The following is a 12,129-nucleotide window of genomic DNA, read 5'->3' as shown; positions in this document are numbered from 1 at the left end:
CATAGCAGAGGCGGCACAGACCAATACCTCAAGCTAGAAGGACTAACGCAAAGTGCAAAGCGCCGGCTTTGCATGCAAGGAGTCACGTGCCACGATCTTGCCAGCGTACCCTTCGATAGCTCAGATGGTAGAGCGGAGGACTGTAGAGTCAGAAAAGTAATCCTTAGGTCGCTGGTTCGATTCCGGCTCGAAGGACGCCCTCTTTTAACCTGCCTCTCCCCCCTTTATCTAGAAGGCAATCTGTCAACTGTGGAAATGGGCAATTGGGAAGCCTTTTAGGCGCCTTGCCTTTAGATTTCATGTCTCCCTCGGGCCGGTGCCCGTGTTCTCAGCGTGCAGTCTCTGTGGCGCAATCGGCTAGCGCGTTCGGCTGTTAACCGAAAGGTTGGTGGTTCGAGCCCACCCAGGGACGCTCACGTTTTCTCGACACCTCAGTTGGGCCCGAAGGCTCGGTCTAAAACAAAGATGACTGCTGATTGAGCATCCAACAAGCGCTCGCTGGAGACCCTTCAAGTGATATTATTCTCACCATGGTGGACTACAGATAGTGCTCCTGTCCCAATGGATTGCTGGACTCAAAGTACGCAGGGCCGCAATTGTTGTTAAAGAGCCTCGTGAGTTTTTCGCACACTCCAGTGGCTTTTAGGGGGGTGCGGGGACAACTATATTTCTCCAAATGTTCTCTTTCTTCTCCCCAGTTTGTTTTCTTGACCTTGTGAAGGTTTAACCAAGACCCAGTCTGGGTAGCCGCCACAAGCTTTCAAAGCACACCTGAGATGTCTGTTGACTCTTTTTTGTTGTGGCCGTGTCAGCCCGATGTTGCAGCGTCCTAAGAACCCCCAACTTGCGTTCCAGCGGCCAGGATATTTTTGGAGCTTTCTTCGAGGACCTGGATCGCTTGGGTCTTTTGCTAGGGCCGCTTTGCATGGGCAAAAAAGGTTTCGAATGCGTTGGCCGGGAATCGAACCCGGGTCAACTGCTTGGAAGGCAGCTATGCTCACCACTATACCACCAACGCAAGGCTGTCCAGTGCAGGTGCTACTCTCTCTATCCAATTAGCATCACCCTATGGCGCTGCTGACTCAAACGACACGTCGAGCGCAAGGCCGACGTGCCGCCATATGAATTTACCACTAGAAAGATAAGCTAGAAACGTTTCCCCATTTGTAGAGAGGGAACGGAAGACGTGACTGTGCGGTGCGCATGAACGAGCTAGAGATGCTGGGTTCCACCAAGTTCCTCGAATGCCACGCACTGGGCCAAAACGTTGCTATGCCACACGCCCAACGTGGGGCTCGAACCCACGACCCTGAGATTAAGAGTCTCATGCTCTACCGACTGAGCTAGCCGGGCTAGGACGCTTTCCCTACCCTGACCTCTCGCTGGCAACTGGCTCCAAAGACTTTTTGGTTAACTTTTGGCCTAATTGGTTTGGATCAACAAACGGGTTTTCTCTCTGTGCAAAACATGAAGCTGGGGTTTTTCCCACGTAACACCTGCCAAGGCATTTGACCTTTCATAGCAGAGGCGGCACACACCAATACCTCAAGCTAGAAGGACTAACGCAAAGTGCAAAGCGCCGGCTTTGCATGCAAGGAGTCACGTGCCACGATCTTGCCAGCGTACCCTTCGATAGCTCAGATGGTAGAGCGGAGGACTGTAGAGTCAGAAAAGTAATCCTTAGGTCGCTGGTTCGATTCCGGCTCGAAGGACGCCCTCTTTTAACCTGCCTCTCCCCCCTTTATCTAGAAGGCAATCTGTCAACTGTGGAAATGGGCAATTGGGAAGCCTTTTAGGCGCCTTGCCTTTAGATTTCATGTCTCCCTCGGGCCGGTGCCCGTGTTCTCAGCGTGCAGTCTCTGTGGCGCAATCGGCTAGCGCGTTCGGCTGTTAACCGAAAGGTTGGTGGTTCGAGCCCACCCAGGGACGCTCACGTTTTCTCGACACCTCAGTGGGGCCCGAAGGCTCGGTCTAAAACAAAGATGACTGCTGATTGAGCATCCAACAAGCGCTCGCTGGAGACCCTTCAAGTGATATTATTCTCACCATGGTGGACTACAGATAGTGCTCCTGTCCCAATGGATTGCTGGACTCAAAGTACGCAGGGCCGCAATTGTTGTTAAAGAGCCTCGTGAGTTTTTCGCACACTCCAGTGGCTTTTAGGGGGGTGCGGGGACAACTATATTTCTCCAAATGTTCTCTTTCTTCTCCCCAGTTTGTTTTCTTGACCTTGTGAAGGTTTAACCAAGACCCAGTCTGGGTAGCCGCCACAAGCTTTCAAAGCACACCTGAGATGTCTGTTGACTCTTTTTTGTTGTGGCCGTGTCAGCCCGATGTTGCAGCGTCCTAAGAACCCCCAACTTGCGTTCCAGCGGCCAGGATATTTTTGGAGCTTTCTTCGAGGACCTGGATCGCTTGGGTCTTTTGCTAGGGCCGCTTTGTATGGGCAAAAAAGGTTTCGAATGCGTTAGCCGGGAATCAAACCCGGGTCAACTGCTTGGAAGGCAGCTATGCTCACCACTATACCACCAACGCAAGGCTGTCCAGTGCAGGTGCTACTCTCTCTATCCAATTAGCATCACCCTATGGCGCTGCTGACTCAAACGACACGTCGAGCGCAAGGCCGACGTGCCGCCATATGAATTTACCACTAGAAAGATAAGCTAGAAACGTTTCCCCATTTGTAGAGAGGGAACGGAAGACGTGACTGTGCGGTGCGCATGAACGAGCTAGAGATGCTGGGTTCCACCAAGTTCCTCGAATGCCACGCACTGGGCCAAAACGTTGCTATGCCACACGCCCAACGTGGGGCTCGAACCCACGACCCTGAGATTAAGAGTCTCATGCTCTACCGACTGAGCTAGCCGGGCTAGGACGCTTTCCCTACCCTGACCTCTCGCTGGCAACTGGCTCCAAAGACTTTTTGGTTAACTTTTGGCCTAATTGGTTTGGATCAACAAACGGGTTTTCTCTCTGTGCAAAACATGAAGCTGGGGTTTTCCCACGTAACACCTGCCAAGGCATTTGACCTTTCATAGCAGAGGCGGCACACACCAATACCTCAAGCTAGAAGGACTAACGCAAAGTGCAAAGCGCCGGCTTTGCATGCAAGGAGTCACGTGCCACGATCTTGCCAGCGTACCCTTCGATAGCTCAGATGGTAGAGCGGAGGACTGTAGAGTCAGAAAAGTAATCCTTAGGTCGCTGGTTCGATTCCGGCTCGAAGGACGCCCTCTTTTAACCTGCCTCTCCCCCCTTTATCTAGAAGGCAATCTGTCAACTGTGGCAATGGGCAATTGGGAAGCCTTTTAGGCGCCTTGCCTTTAGATTTCATGTCTCCCTCGGGCCGGTGCCCGTGTTCTCAGCGTGCAGTCTCTGTGGCGCAATCGGCTAGCGCGTTCGGCTGTTAACCGAAAGGTTGGTGGTTCGAGCCCACCCAGGGACGCTCACGTTTTCTCGACACCTCAGTTGGGCCCGAAGGCTCGGTCTAAAACAAAGATGACTGCTGATTGAGCATCCAACAAGCGCTCGCTGGAGACCCTTCAAGTGATATTATTCTCACCATGGTGGACTACAGATAGTGCTCCTGTCCCAATGGATTGCTGGACTCAAAGTACGCAGGGCCGCAATTGTTGTTAAAGAGCCTCGTGAGTTTTTCGCACACTCCAGTGGCTTTTAGGGGGGTGCGGGGACAACTATATTTCTCCAAATGTTCTCTTTCTTCTCCCCAGTTTGTTTTCTTGACCTTGTGAAGGTTTAACCAAGACCCAGTCTGGGTAGCCGCCACAAGCTTTCAAAGCACACCTGAGATGTCTGTTGACTCTTTTTTGTTGTGGCCGTGTCAGCCCGATGTTGCAGCGTCCTAAGAACCCCCAACTTGCGTTCCAGCGGCCAGGATATTTTTGGAGCTTTCTTCGAGGACCTGGATCGCTTGGGTCTTTTGCTAGGGCCGCTTTGCATGGGCAAAAAAGGTTTCGAATGCGTTGGCCGGGAATCGAACCCGGGTCAACTGCTTGGAAGGCAGCTATGCTCACCACTATACCACCAACGCAAGGCTGTCCAGTGCAGGTGCTACTCTCTCTATCCAATTAGCATCACCCTATGGCGCTGCTGACTCAAACGACACGTCGAGCGCAAGGCCGACGTGCCGCCATATGAATTTACCACTAGAAAGATAAGCTAGAAACGTTTCCCCATTTGTAGAGAGGGAACGGAAGACGTGACTGTGCGGTGCGCATGAACGAGCTAGAGATGCTGGGTTCCACCAAGTTCCTCGAATGCCACGCACTGGGCCAAAACGTTGCTATGCCACACGCCCAACGTGGGGCTCGAACCCACGACCCTGAGATTAAGAGTCTCATGCTCTACCGACTGAGCTAGCCGGGCTAGGACGCTTTCCCTACCCTGACCTCTCGCTGGCAACTGGCTCCAAAGACTTTTTGGTTAACTTTTGGCCTAATTGGTTTGGATCAACAAACGGGTTTTCTCTCTGTGCAAAACATGAAGCTGGGGTTTTCCCACGTAACACCTGCCAAGGCATTTGACCTTTCATAGCAGAGGCGGCACACACCAATACCTCAAGCTAGAAGGACTAACGCAAAGTGCAAAGCGCCGGCTTTGCATGCAAGGAGTCACGTGCCACGATCTTGCCAGCGTACCCTTCGATAGCTCAGATGGTAGAGCGGAGGACTGTAGAGTCAGAAAAGTAATCCTTAGGTCGCTGGTTCGATTCCGGCTCGAAGGACGCCCTCTTTTAACCTGCCTCTCCCCCCTTTATCTAGAAGGCAATCTGTCAACTGTGGAAATGGGGAAGCCTTTTAGGCGCCTTGCCTTTAGATTTCATGTCTCCCTCGGGCCGGTGCCCGTGTTCTCAGCGTGCAGTCTCTGTGGCGCAATCGGCTAGCGCGTTCGGCTGTTAACCGAAAGGTTGGTGGTTCGAGCCCACCCAGGGACGCTCACGTTTTCTCGACACCTCAGTGGGGCCCGAAGGCTCGGTCTAAAACAAAGATGACTGCTGATTGAGCATCCAACAAGCGCTCGCTGGAGACCCTTCAAGTGATATTATTCTCACCATGGTGGACTACAGATAGTGCTCCTGTCCCAATGGATTGCTGGACTCAAAGTACGCAGGGCCGCAATTGTTGTTAAAGAGCCTCGTGAGTTTTTCGCACACTCCAGTGGCTTTTAGGGGGGTGCGGGGACAACTATATTTCTCCAAATGTTCTCTTTCTTCTCCCCAGTTTGTTTTCTTGACCTTGTGAAGGTTTAACCAAGACCCAGTCTGGGTAGCCGCCACAAGCTTTCAAAGCACACCTGAGATGTCTGTTGACTCTTTTTTGTTGTGGCCGTGTCAGCCCGATGTTGCAGCGTCCTAAGAACCCCCAACTTGCGTTCCAGCGGCCAGGATATTTTTGGAGCTTTCTTCGAGGACCTGGATCGCTTGGGTCTTTTGCTAGGGCCGCTTTGCATGGGCAAAAAAGGTTTCGAATGCGTTGGCCGGGAATCGAACCCGGGTCAACTGCTTGGAAGGCAGCTATGCTCACCACTATACCACCAACGCAAGGCTGTCCAGTGCAGGTGCTACTCTCTCTATCCAATTAGCATCACCCTATGGCGCTGCTGACTCAAACGACACGTCGAGCGCAAGGCCGACGTGCCGCCATATGAATTTACCACTAGAAAGATAAGCTAGAAACGTTTCCCCATTTGTAGAGAGGGAACGGAAGACGTGACTGTGCGGTGCGCATGAACGAGCTAGAGATGCTGGGTTCCACCAAGTTCCTCGAATGCCACGCACTGGGCCAAAACGTTGCTATGCCACACGCCCAACGTGGGGCTCGAACCCACGACCCTGAGATTAAGAGTCTCATGCTCTACCGACTGAGCTAGCCGGGCTAGGACGCTTTCCCTACCCTGACCTCTCGCTGGCAACTGGCTCCAAAGACTTTTTGGTTAACTTTTGGCCTAATTGGTTTGGATCAACAAACGGGTTTTCTCTCTGTGCAAAACATGAAGCTGGGGTTTTCCCACGTAACACCTGCCAAGGCATTTGACCTTTCATAGCAGAGGCGGCACACACCAATACCTCAAGCTAGAAGGACTAACGCAAAGTGCAAAGCGCCGGCTTTGCATGCAAGGAGTCACGTGCCACGATCTTGCCAGCGTACCCTTCGATAGCTCAGATGGTAGAGCGGAGGACTGTAGAGTCAGAAAAGTAATCCTTAGGTCGCTGGTTCGATTCCGGCTCGAAGGACGCCCTCTTTTAACCTGCCTCTCCCCCCTTTATCTAGAAGGCAATCTGTCAACTGTGGCAATGGGCAATTGGGAAGCCTTTTAGGCGCCTTGCCTTTAGATTTCATGTCTCCCTCGGGCCGGTGCCCGTGTTCTCAGCGTGCAGTCTCTGTGGCGCAATCGGCTAGCGCGTTCGGCTGTTAACCGAAAGGTTGGTGGTTCGAGCCCACCCAGGGACGCTCACGTTTTCTCGACACCTCAGTGGGGCCCGAAGGCTCGGTCTAAAACAAAGATGACTGCTGATTGAGCATCCAACAAGCGCTCGCTGGAGACCCTTCAAGTGATATTATTCTCACCATGGTGGACTACAGATAGTGCTCCTGTCCCAATGGATTGCTGGACTCAAAGTACGCAGGGCCGCAATTGTTGTTAAAGAGCCTCGTGAGTTTTTCGCACACTCCAGTGGCTTTTAGGGGGGTGCGGGGACAACTATATTTCTCCAAATGTTCTCTTTCTTCTCCCCAGTTTGTTTTCTTGACCTTGTGAAGGTTTAACCAAGACCCAGTCTGGGTAGCCGCCACAAGCTTTCAAAGCACACCTGAGATGTCTGTTGACTCTTTTTTGTTGTGGCCGTGTCAGCCCGATGTTGCAGCGTCCTAAGAACCCCCAACTTGCGTTCCAGCGGCCAGGATATTTTTGGAGCTTTCTTCGAGGACCTGGATCGCTTGGGTCTTTTGCTAGGGCCGCTTTGCATGGGCAAAAAAGGTTTCGAATGCGTTGGCCGGGAATCGAACCCGGGTCAACTGCTTGGAAGGCAGCTATGCTCACCACTATACCACCAACGCAAGGCTGTCCAGTGCAGGTGCTACTCTCTCTATCCAATTAGCATCACCCTATGGCGCTGCTGACTCAAACGACACGTCGAGCGCAAGGCCGACGTGCCGCCATATGAATTTACCACTAGAAAGATAAGCTAGAAACGTTTCCCCATTTGTAGAGAGGGAACGGAAGACGTGACTGTGCGGTGCGCATGAACGAGCTAGAGATGCTGGGTTCCACCAAGTTCCTCGAATGCCACGCACTGGGCCAAAACGTTGCTATGCCACACGCCCAACGTGGGGCTCGAACCCACGACCCTGAGATTAAGAGTCTCATGCTCTACCGACTGAGCTAGCCGGGCTAGGACGCTTTCCCTACCCTGACCTCTCGCTGGCAACTGGCTCCAAAGACTTTTTGGTTAACTTTTGGCCTAATTGGTTTGGATCAACAAACGGGTTTTCTCTCTGTGCAAAACATGAAGCTGGGGTTTTCCCACGTAACACCTGCCAAGGCATTTGACCTTTCATAGCAGAGGCGGCACAGACCAATACCTCAAGCTAGAAGGACTAACGCAAAGTGCAAAGCGCCGGCTTTGCATGCAAGGAGTCACGTGCCACGATCTTGCCAGCGTACCCTTCGATAGCTCAGATGGTAGAGCGGAGGACTGTAGAGTCAGAAAAGTAATCCTTAGGTCGCTGGTTCGATTCCGGCTCGAAGGACGCCCTCTTTTAACCTGCCTCTCCCCCCTTTATCTAGAAGGCAATCTGTCAACTGTGGAAATGGGCAATTGGGAAGCCTTTTAGGCGCCTTGCCTTTAGATTTCATGTCTCCCTCGGGCCGGTGCCCGTGTTCTCAGCGTGCAGTCTCTGTGGCGCAATCGGCTAGCGCGTTCGGCTGTTAACCGAAAGGTTGGTGGTTCGAGCCCACCCAGGGACGCTCACGTTTTCTCGACACCTCAGTTGGGCCCGAAGGCTCGGTCTAAAACAAAGATGGCTGCTGATTGAGCATCCAACAAGCGCTCGCTGGAGACCCTTCAAGTGATATTATTCTCACCATGGTGGACTACAGATAGTGCTCCTGTCCCAATGGATTGCTGGACTCAAAGTACGCAGGGCCGCAATTGTTGTTAAAGAGCCTCGTGAGTTTTTCGCACACTCCAGTGGCTTTTAGGGGGGTGCGGGGACAACTATATTTCTCCAAATGTTCTCTTTCTTCTCCCCAGTTTGTTTTCTTGACCTTGTGAAGGTTTAACCAAGACCCAGTCTGGGTAGCCGCCACAAGCTTTCAAAGCACACCTGAGATGTCTGTTGACTCTTTTTTGTTGTGGCCGTGTCAGCCCGATGTTGCAGCGTCCTAAGAACCCCCAACTTGCGTTCCAGCGGCCAGGATATTTTTGGAGCTTTCTTCGAGGACCTGGATCGCTTGGGTCTTTTGCTAGGGCCGCTTTGCATGGGCAAAAAAGGTTTCGAATGCGTTGGCCGGGAATCGAACCCGGGTCAACTGCTTGGAAGGCAGCTATGCTCACCACTATACCACCAACGCAAGGCTGTCCAGTGCAGGTGCTACTCTCTCTATCCAATTAGCATCACCCTATGGCGCTGCTGACTCAAACGACACGTCGAGCGCAAGGCCGACGTGCCGCCATATGAATTTACCACTAGAAAGATAAGCTAGAAACGTTTCCCCATTTGTAGAGAGGGAACGGAAGACGTGACTGTGCGGTGCGCATGAACGAACTAGAGATGCTGGGTTCCACCAAGTTCCTCGAATGCCACGCACTGGGCCAAAACGTTGCTATGCCACACGCCCAACGTGGGGCTCGAACCCACGACCCTGAGATTAAGAGTCTCATGCTCTACCGACTGAGCTAGCCGGGCTAGGACGCTTTCCCTACCCTGACCTCTCGCTGGCAACTGGCTCCAAAGACTTTTTGGTTAACTTTTGGCCTAATTGGTTTGGATCAACAAACGGGTTTTCTCTCTGTGCAAAACATGAAGCTGGGGTTTTTTCCCACGTAACACCTGCCAAGGCATTTGACCTTTCATAGCAGAGGCGGCACAGACCAATACCTCAAGCTAGAAGGACTAACGCAAAGTGCAAAGCGCCGGCTTTGCATGCAAGGAGTCACGTGCCACGATCTTGCCAGCGTACCCTTCGATAGCTCAGATGGTAGAGCGGAGGACTGTAGAGTCAGAAAAGTAATCCTTAGGTCGCTGGTTCGATTCCGGCTCGAAGGACGCCCTCTTTTAACCTGCCTCTCCCCCCTTTATCTAGAAGGCAATCTGTCAACTGTGGAAATGGGCAATTGGGAAGCCTTTTAGGCGCCTTGCCTTTAGATTTCATGTCTCCCTCGGGCCGGTGCCCGTGTCCTCAGCGTGCAGTCTCTGTGGCGCAATCGGCTAGCGCGTTCGGCTGTTAACCGAAAGGTTGGTGGTTCGAGCCCACCCAGGGACGCTCACGTTTTCTCGACACCTCAGTGGGGCCCGAAGGCTCGGTCTAAAACAAAGATGACTGCTGATTGAGCATCCAACAAGCGCTCGCTGGAGACCCTTCAAGTTATATTATTCTCACCATGGTGGACTACAGATAGTGCTCCTGTCCCAATGGATTGCTGGACTCAAAGTACGCAGGGCCGCAATTGTTGTTAAAGAGCCTCGTGAGTTTTTCGCACACTCCAGTGGCTTTTAGGGGGGTGCGGGGACAACTATATTTCTCCAAATGTTCTCTTTCTTCTCCCCAGTTTGTTTTCTTGACCTTGTGAAGGTTTAACCAAGACCCAGTCTGGGTAGCCGCCACAAGCTTTCAAAGCACACCTGAGATGTCTGTTGACTCTTTTTTGTTGTGGCCGTGTCAGCCCGATGTTGCAGCGTCCTAAGAACCCCCAACTTGCGTTCCAGCGGCCAGGATATTTTTGGAGCTCTCTTCGAGGACCTGGATCGCTTGGGTCTTTTGCTAGGGCCGCTTTGCATGGGCAAAAAAGGTTTCGAATGCGTTGGCCGGGAATCGAACCCGGGTCAACTGCTTGGAAGGCAGCTATGCTCACCACTATACCACCAACGCAAGGCTGTCCAGTGCAGGTGCTACTCTCTCTATCCAATTAGCATCACCCTATGGCGCTGCTGACTCAAACGACACGTCGAGCGCAAGGCCGACGTGCCGCCATATGAATTTACCACTAGAAAGATAAGCTAGAAACGTTTCCCCATTTGTAGAGAGGGAACGGAAGACGTGACTGTGCGGTGCGCATGAACGAGCTAGAGATGCTGGGTTCCACCAAGTTCCTCGAATGCCACGCACTGGGCCAAAACGTTGCTATGCCACACGCCCAACGTGGGGCTCGAACCCACGACCCTGAGATTAAGAGTCTCATGCTCTACCGACTGAGCTAGCCGGGCTAGGACGCTATCCCTACCCTGACCTCTCGCTGGCAACTGGCTCCAAAGACTTTTTGGTTAACTTTTGGCCTAATTGGTTTGGATCAACAAACGGGTTTTCTCTCTGTGCAAAACATGAAGCTGGGGTTTTCCCACGTAACACCTGCCAAGGCATTTGACCTTTCATAGCAGAGGCGGCACACACCAATACCTCAAGCTAGAAGGACTAACGCAAAGTGCAAAGCGCCGGCTTTGCATGCAAGGAGTCACGTGCCACGATCTTGCCAGCGTACCCTTCGATAGCTCAGATGGTAGAGCGGAGGACTGTAGAGTCAGAAAAGTAATCCTTAGGTCGCTGGTTCGATTCCGGCTCGAAGGACGCCCTCTTTTAACCTGCCTCTCCCCCCTTTATCTAGAAGGCAATCTGTCAACTGTGGAAATGGGCAATTGGGAAGCCTTTTAGGCGCCTTGCCTTTAGATTTCATGTCTCCCTCGGGCCGGTGCCCGTGTTCTCAGCGTGCAGTCTCTGTGGCGCAATCGGCTAGCGCGTTCGGCTGTTAACCGAAAGGTTGGTGGTTCGAGCCCACCCAGGGACGCTCACGTTTTCTCGACACCTCAGTTGGGCCCGAAGGCTCGGTCTAAAACAAAGATGACTGCTGATTGAGCATCCAACAAGCGCTCGCTGGAGACCCTTCAAGTGATATTATTCTCACCATGGTGGACTACAGATAGTGCTCCTGTCCCAATGGATTGCTGGACTCAAAGTACGCAGGGCCGCAATTGTTGTTAAAGAGCCTCGTGAGTTTTTCGCACACTCCAGTGGCTTTTAGGGGGGTGCGGGGACAACTATATTTCTCCAAATGTTCTCTTTCTTCTCCCCAGTTTGTTTTCTTGACCTTGTGAAGGTTTAACCAAGACCCAGTCTGGGTAGCCGCCACAAGCTTTCAAAGCACACCTGAGATGTCTGTTGACTCTTTTTTGTTGTGGCCGTGTCAGCCCGATGTTGCAGCGTCCTAAGAACCCCCAACTTGCGTTCCAGCGGCCAGGATATTTTTGGAGCTCTCTTCGAGGACCTGGATCGCTTGGGTCTTTTGCTAGGGCCGCTTTGCATGGGCAAAAAAGGTTTCGAATGCGTTGGCCGGGAATCGAACCCGGGTCAACTGCTTGGAAGGCAGCTATGCTCACCACTATACCACCAACGCAAGGCTGTCCAGTGCAGGTGCTACTCTCTCTATCCAATTAGCATCACCCTATGGCGCTGCTGACTCAAACGACACGTCGAGCGCAAGGCCGACGTGCCGCCATATGAATTTACCACTAGAAAGATAAGCTAGAAACGTTTCCCCATTTGTAGAGAGGGAACGGAAGACGTGACTGTGCGGTGCGCATGAACGAACTAGAGATGCTGGGTTCCACCAAGTTCCTCGAATGCCACGCACTGGGCCAAAACGTTGCTATGCCACACGCCCAACGTGGGGCTCGAACCCACGACCCTGAGATTAAGAGTCTCATGCTCTACCGACTGAGCTAGCCGGGCTAGGACGCTATCCCTACCCTGACCTCTCGCTGGCAACTGGCTCCAAAGACTTTTTGGTTAACTTTTGGCCTAATTGGTTTGGATCAACAAACGGGTTTTCTCTCTGTGCAAAACATGAAGCTGGGGTTTTCCCACGTAACACCTGCCAAGGCATTTGACCTTTCATAG

General features: G+C 52.5%; 32 non-coding genes across 32 annotated transcripts; 16 read left to right on the top strand and 16 right to left on the bottom strand.

Annotated features, from left to right (window-relative positions):
* Positions 1–109: 109 nt before the first annotated feature.
* Positions 110–195, top strand: TRNAY-GUA. Its single transcript is given in 2 exon segments — positions 110–146; positions 160–195. It is a non-coding gene; the product is annotated as a tRNA-Tyr (tRNA).
* A 143-nt stretch (positions 196–338) lies between these two features.
* On the top strand, positions 339–412 carry TRNAN-GUU. The gene has a single exon. It is a non-coding gene; the product is annotated as a tRNA-Asn (tRNA).
* A 534-nt stretch (positions 413–946) lies between these two features.
* Positions 947–1,018, bottom strand: TRNAG-UCC. The gene has a single exon. It is a non-coding gene; the product is annotated as a tRNA-Gly (tRNA).
* A 262-nt stretch (positions 1,019–1,280) lies between these two features.
* Positions 1,281–1,353, bottom strand: TRNAK-CUU. The gene has a single exon. It is a non-coding gene; the product is annotated as a tRNA-Lys (tRNA).
* Positions 1,354–1,626: 273 nt separating this feature from the next.
* TRNAY-GUA lies at positions 1,627–1,712 on the top strand. Its single transcript is given in 2 exon segments — positions 1,627–1,663; positions 1,677–1,712. It is a non-coding gene; the product is annotated as a tRNA-Tyr (tRNA).
* A 143-nt stretch (positions 1,713–1,855) lies between these two features.
* TRNAN-GUU lies at positions 1,856–1,929 on the top strand. Its single transcript has one exon. It is a non-coding gene; the product is annotated as a tRNA-Asn (tRNA).
* Positions 1,930–2,463: 534 nt separating this feature from the next.
* TRNAG-UCC lies at positions 2,464–2,535 on the bottom strand. Its single transcript has one exon. It is a non-coding gene; the product is annotated as a tRNA-Gly (tRNA).
* A 262-nt stretch (positions 2,536–2,797) lies between these two features.
* Positions 2,798–2,870, bottom strand: TRNAK-CUU. The gene has a single exon. It is a non-coding gene; the product is annotated as a tRNA-Lys (tRNA).
* A 272-nt stretch (positions 2,871–3,142) lies between these two features.
* On the top strand, positions 3,143–3,228 carry TRNAY-GUA. Its single transcript is given in 2 exon segments — positions 3,143–3,179; positions 3,193–3,228. It is a non-coding gene; the product is annotated as a tRNA-Tyr (tRNA).
* A 143-nt stretch (positions 3,229–3,371) lies between these two features.
* Positions 3,372–3,445, top strand: TRNAN-GUU. The gene has a single exon. It is a non-coding gene; the product is annotated as a tRNA-Asn (tRNA).
* Positions 3,446–3,979: 534 nt separating this feature from the next.
* On the bottom strand, positions 3,980–4,051 carry TRNAG-UCC. Its single transcript has one exon. It is a non-coding gene; the product is annotated as a tRNA-Gly (tRNA).
* Positions 4,052–4,313: 262 nt separating this feature from the next.
* TRNAK-CUU lies at positions 4,314–4,386 on the bottom strand. Its single transcript has one exon. It is a non-coding gene; the product is annotated as a tRNA-Lys (tRNA).
* Positions 4,387–4,658: 272 nt separating this feature from the next.
* On the top strand, positions 4,659–4,744 carry TRNAY-GUA. The gene is given in 2 exon segments: positions 4,659–4,695; positions 4,709–4,744. It is a non-coding gene; the product is annotated as a tRNA-Tyr (tRNA).
* Positions 4,745–4,880: 136 nt separating this feature from the next.
* On the top strand, positions 4,881–4,954 carry TRNAN-GUU. The gene has a single exon. It is a non-coding gene; the product is annotated as a tRNA-Asn (tRNA).
* A 534-nt stretch (positions 4,955–5,488) lies between these two features.
* Positions 5,489–5,560, bottom strand: TRNAG-UCC. Its single transcript has one exon. It is a non-coding gene; the product is annotated as a tRNA-Gly (tRNA).
* Positions 5,561–5,822: 262 nt separating this feature from the next.
* On the bottom strand, positions 5,823–5,895 carry TRNAK-CUU. The gene has a single exon. It is a non-coding gene; the product is annotated as a tRNA-Lys (tRNA).
* A 272-nt stretch (positions 5,896–6,167) lies between these two features.
* On the top strand, positions 6,168–6,253 carry TRNAY-GUA. The gene is given in 2 exon segments: positions 6,168–6,204; positions 6,218–6,253. It is a non-coding gene; the product is annotated as a tRNA-Tyr (tRNA).
* A 143-nt stretch (positions 6,254–6,396) lies between these two features.
* On the top strand, positions 6,397–6,470 carry TRNAN-GUU. Its single transcript has one exon. It is a non-coding gene; the product is annotated as a tRNA-Asn (tRNA).
* Positions 6,471–7,004: 534 nt separating this feature from the next.
* Positions 7,005–7,076, bottom strand: TRNAG-UCC. Its single transcript has one exon. It is a non-coding gene; the product is annotated as a tRNA-Gly (tRNA).
* Positions 7,077–7,338: 262 nt separating this feature from the next.
* Positions 7,339–7,411, bottom strand: TRNAK-CUU. Its single transcript has one exon. It is a non-coding gene; the product is annotated as a tRNA-Lys (tRNA).
* Positions 7,412–7,683: 272 nt separating this feature from the next.
* Positions 7,684–7,769, top strand: TRNAY-GUA. The gene is given in 2 exon segments: positions 7,684–7,720; positions 7,734–7,769. It is a non-coding gene; the product is annotated as a tRNA-Tyr (tRNA).
* A 143-nt stretch (positions 7,770–7,912) lies between these two features.
* TRNAN-GUU lies at positions 7,913–7,986 on the top strand. The gene has a single exon. It is a non-coding gene; the product is annotated as a tRNA-Asn (tRNA).
* Positions 7,987–8,520: 534 nt separating this feature from the next.
* On the bottom strand, positions 8,521–8,592 carry TRNAG-UCC. Its single transcript has one exon. It is a non-coding gene; the product is annotated as a tRNA-Gly (tRNA).
* A 262-nt stretch (positions 8,593–8,854) lies between these two features.
* Positions 8,855–8,927, bottom strand: TRNAK-CUU. Its single transcript has one exon. It is a non-coding gene; the product is annotated as a tRNA-Lys (tRNA).
* Positions 8,928–9,201: 274 nt separating this feature from the next.
* On the top strand, positions 9,202–9,287 carry TRNAY-GUA. Its single transcript is given in 2 exon segments — positions 9,202–9,238; positions 9,252–9,287. It is a non-coding gene; the product is annotated as a tRNA-Tyr (tRNA).
* A 143-nt stretch (positions 9,288–9,430) lies between these two features.
* On the top strand, positions 9,431–9,504 carry TRNAN-GUU. Its single transcript has one exon. It is a non-coding gene; the product is annotated as a tRNA-Asn (tRNA).
* Positions 9,505–10,038: 534 nt separating this feature from the next.
* TRNAG-UCC lies at positions 10,039–10,110 on the bottom strand. The gene has a single exon. It is a non-coding gene; the product is annotated as a tRNA-Gly (tRNA).
* A 262-nt stretch (positions 10,111–10,372) lies between these two features.
* Positions 10,373–10,445, bottom strand: TRNAK-CUU. Its single transcript has one exon. It is a non-coding gene; the product is annotated as a tRNA-Lys (tRNA).
* Positions 10,446–10,717: 272 nt separating this feature from the next.
* On the top strand, positions 10,718–10,803 carry TRNAY-GUA. The gene is given in 2 exon segments: positions 10,718–10,754; positions 10,768–10,803. It is a non-coding gene; the product is annotated as a tRNA-Tyr (tRNA).
* A 143-nt stretch (positions 10,804–10,946) lies between these two features.
* On the top strand, positions 10,947–11,020 carry TRNAN-GUU. The gene has a single exon. It is a non-coding gene; the product is annotated as a tRNA-Asn (tRNA).
* A 534-nt stretch (positions 11,021–11,554) lies between these two features.
* Positions 11,555–11,626, bottom strand: TRNAG-UCC. The gene has a single exon. It is a non-coding gene; the product is annotated as a tRNA-Gly (tRNA).
* Positions 11,627–11,888: 262 nt separating this feature from the next.
* TRNAK-CUU lies at positions 11,889–11,961 on the bottom strand. The gene has a single exon. It is a non-coding gene; the product is annotated as a tRNA-Lys (tRNA).
* Positions 11,962–12,129: the final 168 nt, after the last annotated feature.

The sequence above is a fragment of the Rana temporaria genome, unplaced genomic scaffold (genome assembly GCF_905171775.1).
Source record: "Rana temporaria unplaced genomic scaffold, aRanTem1.1, whole genome shotgun sequence".
NCBI lineage: Eukaryota > Metazoa > Chordata > Amphibia > Anura > Ranidae > Rana > Rana temporaria.
Note: the sequence above shows the minus strand (reverse complement) of the source record. Positions and strands in the feature narration are given on the sequence as shown.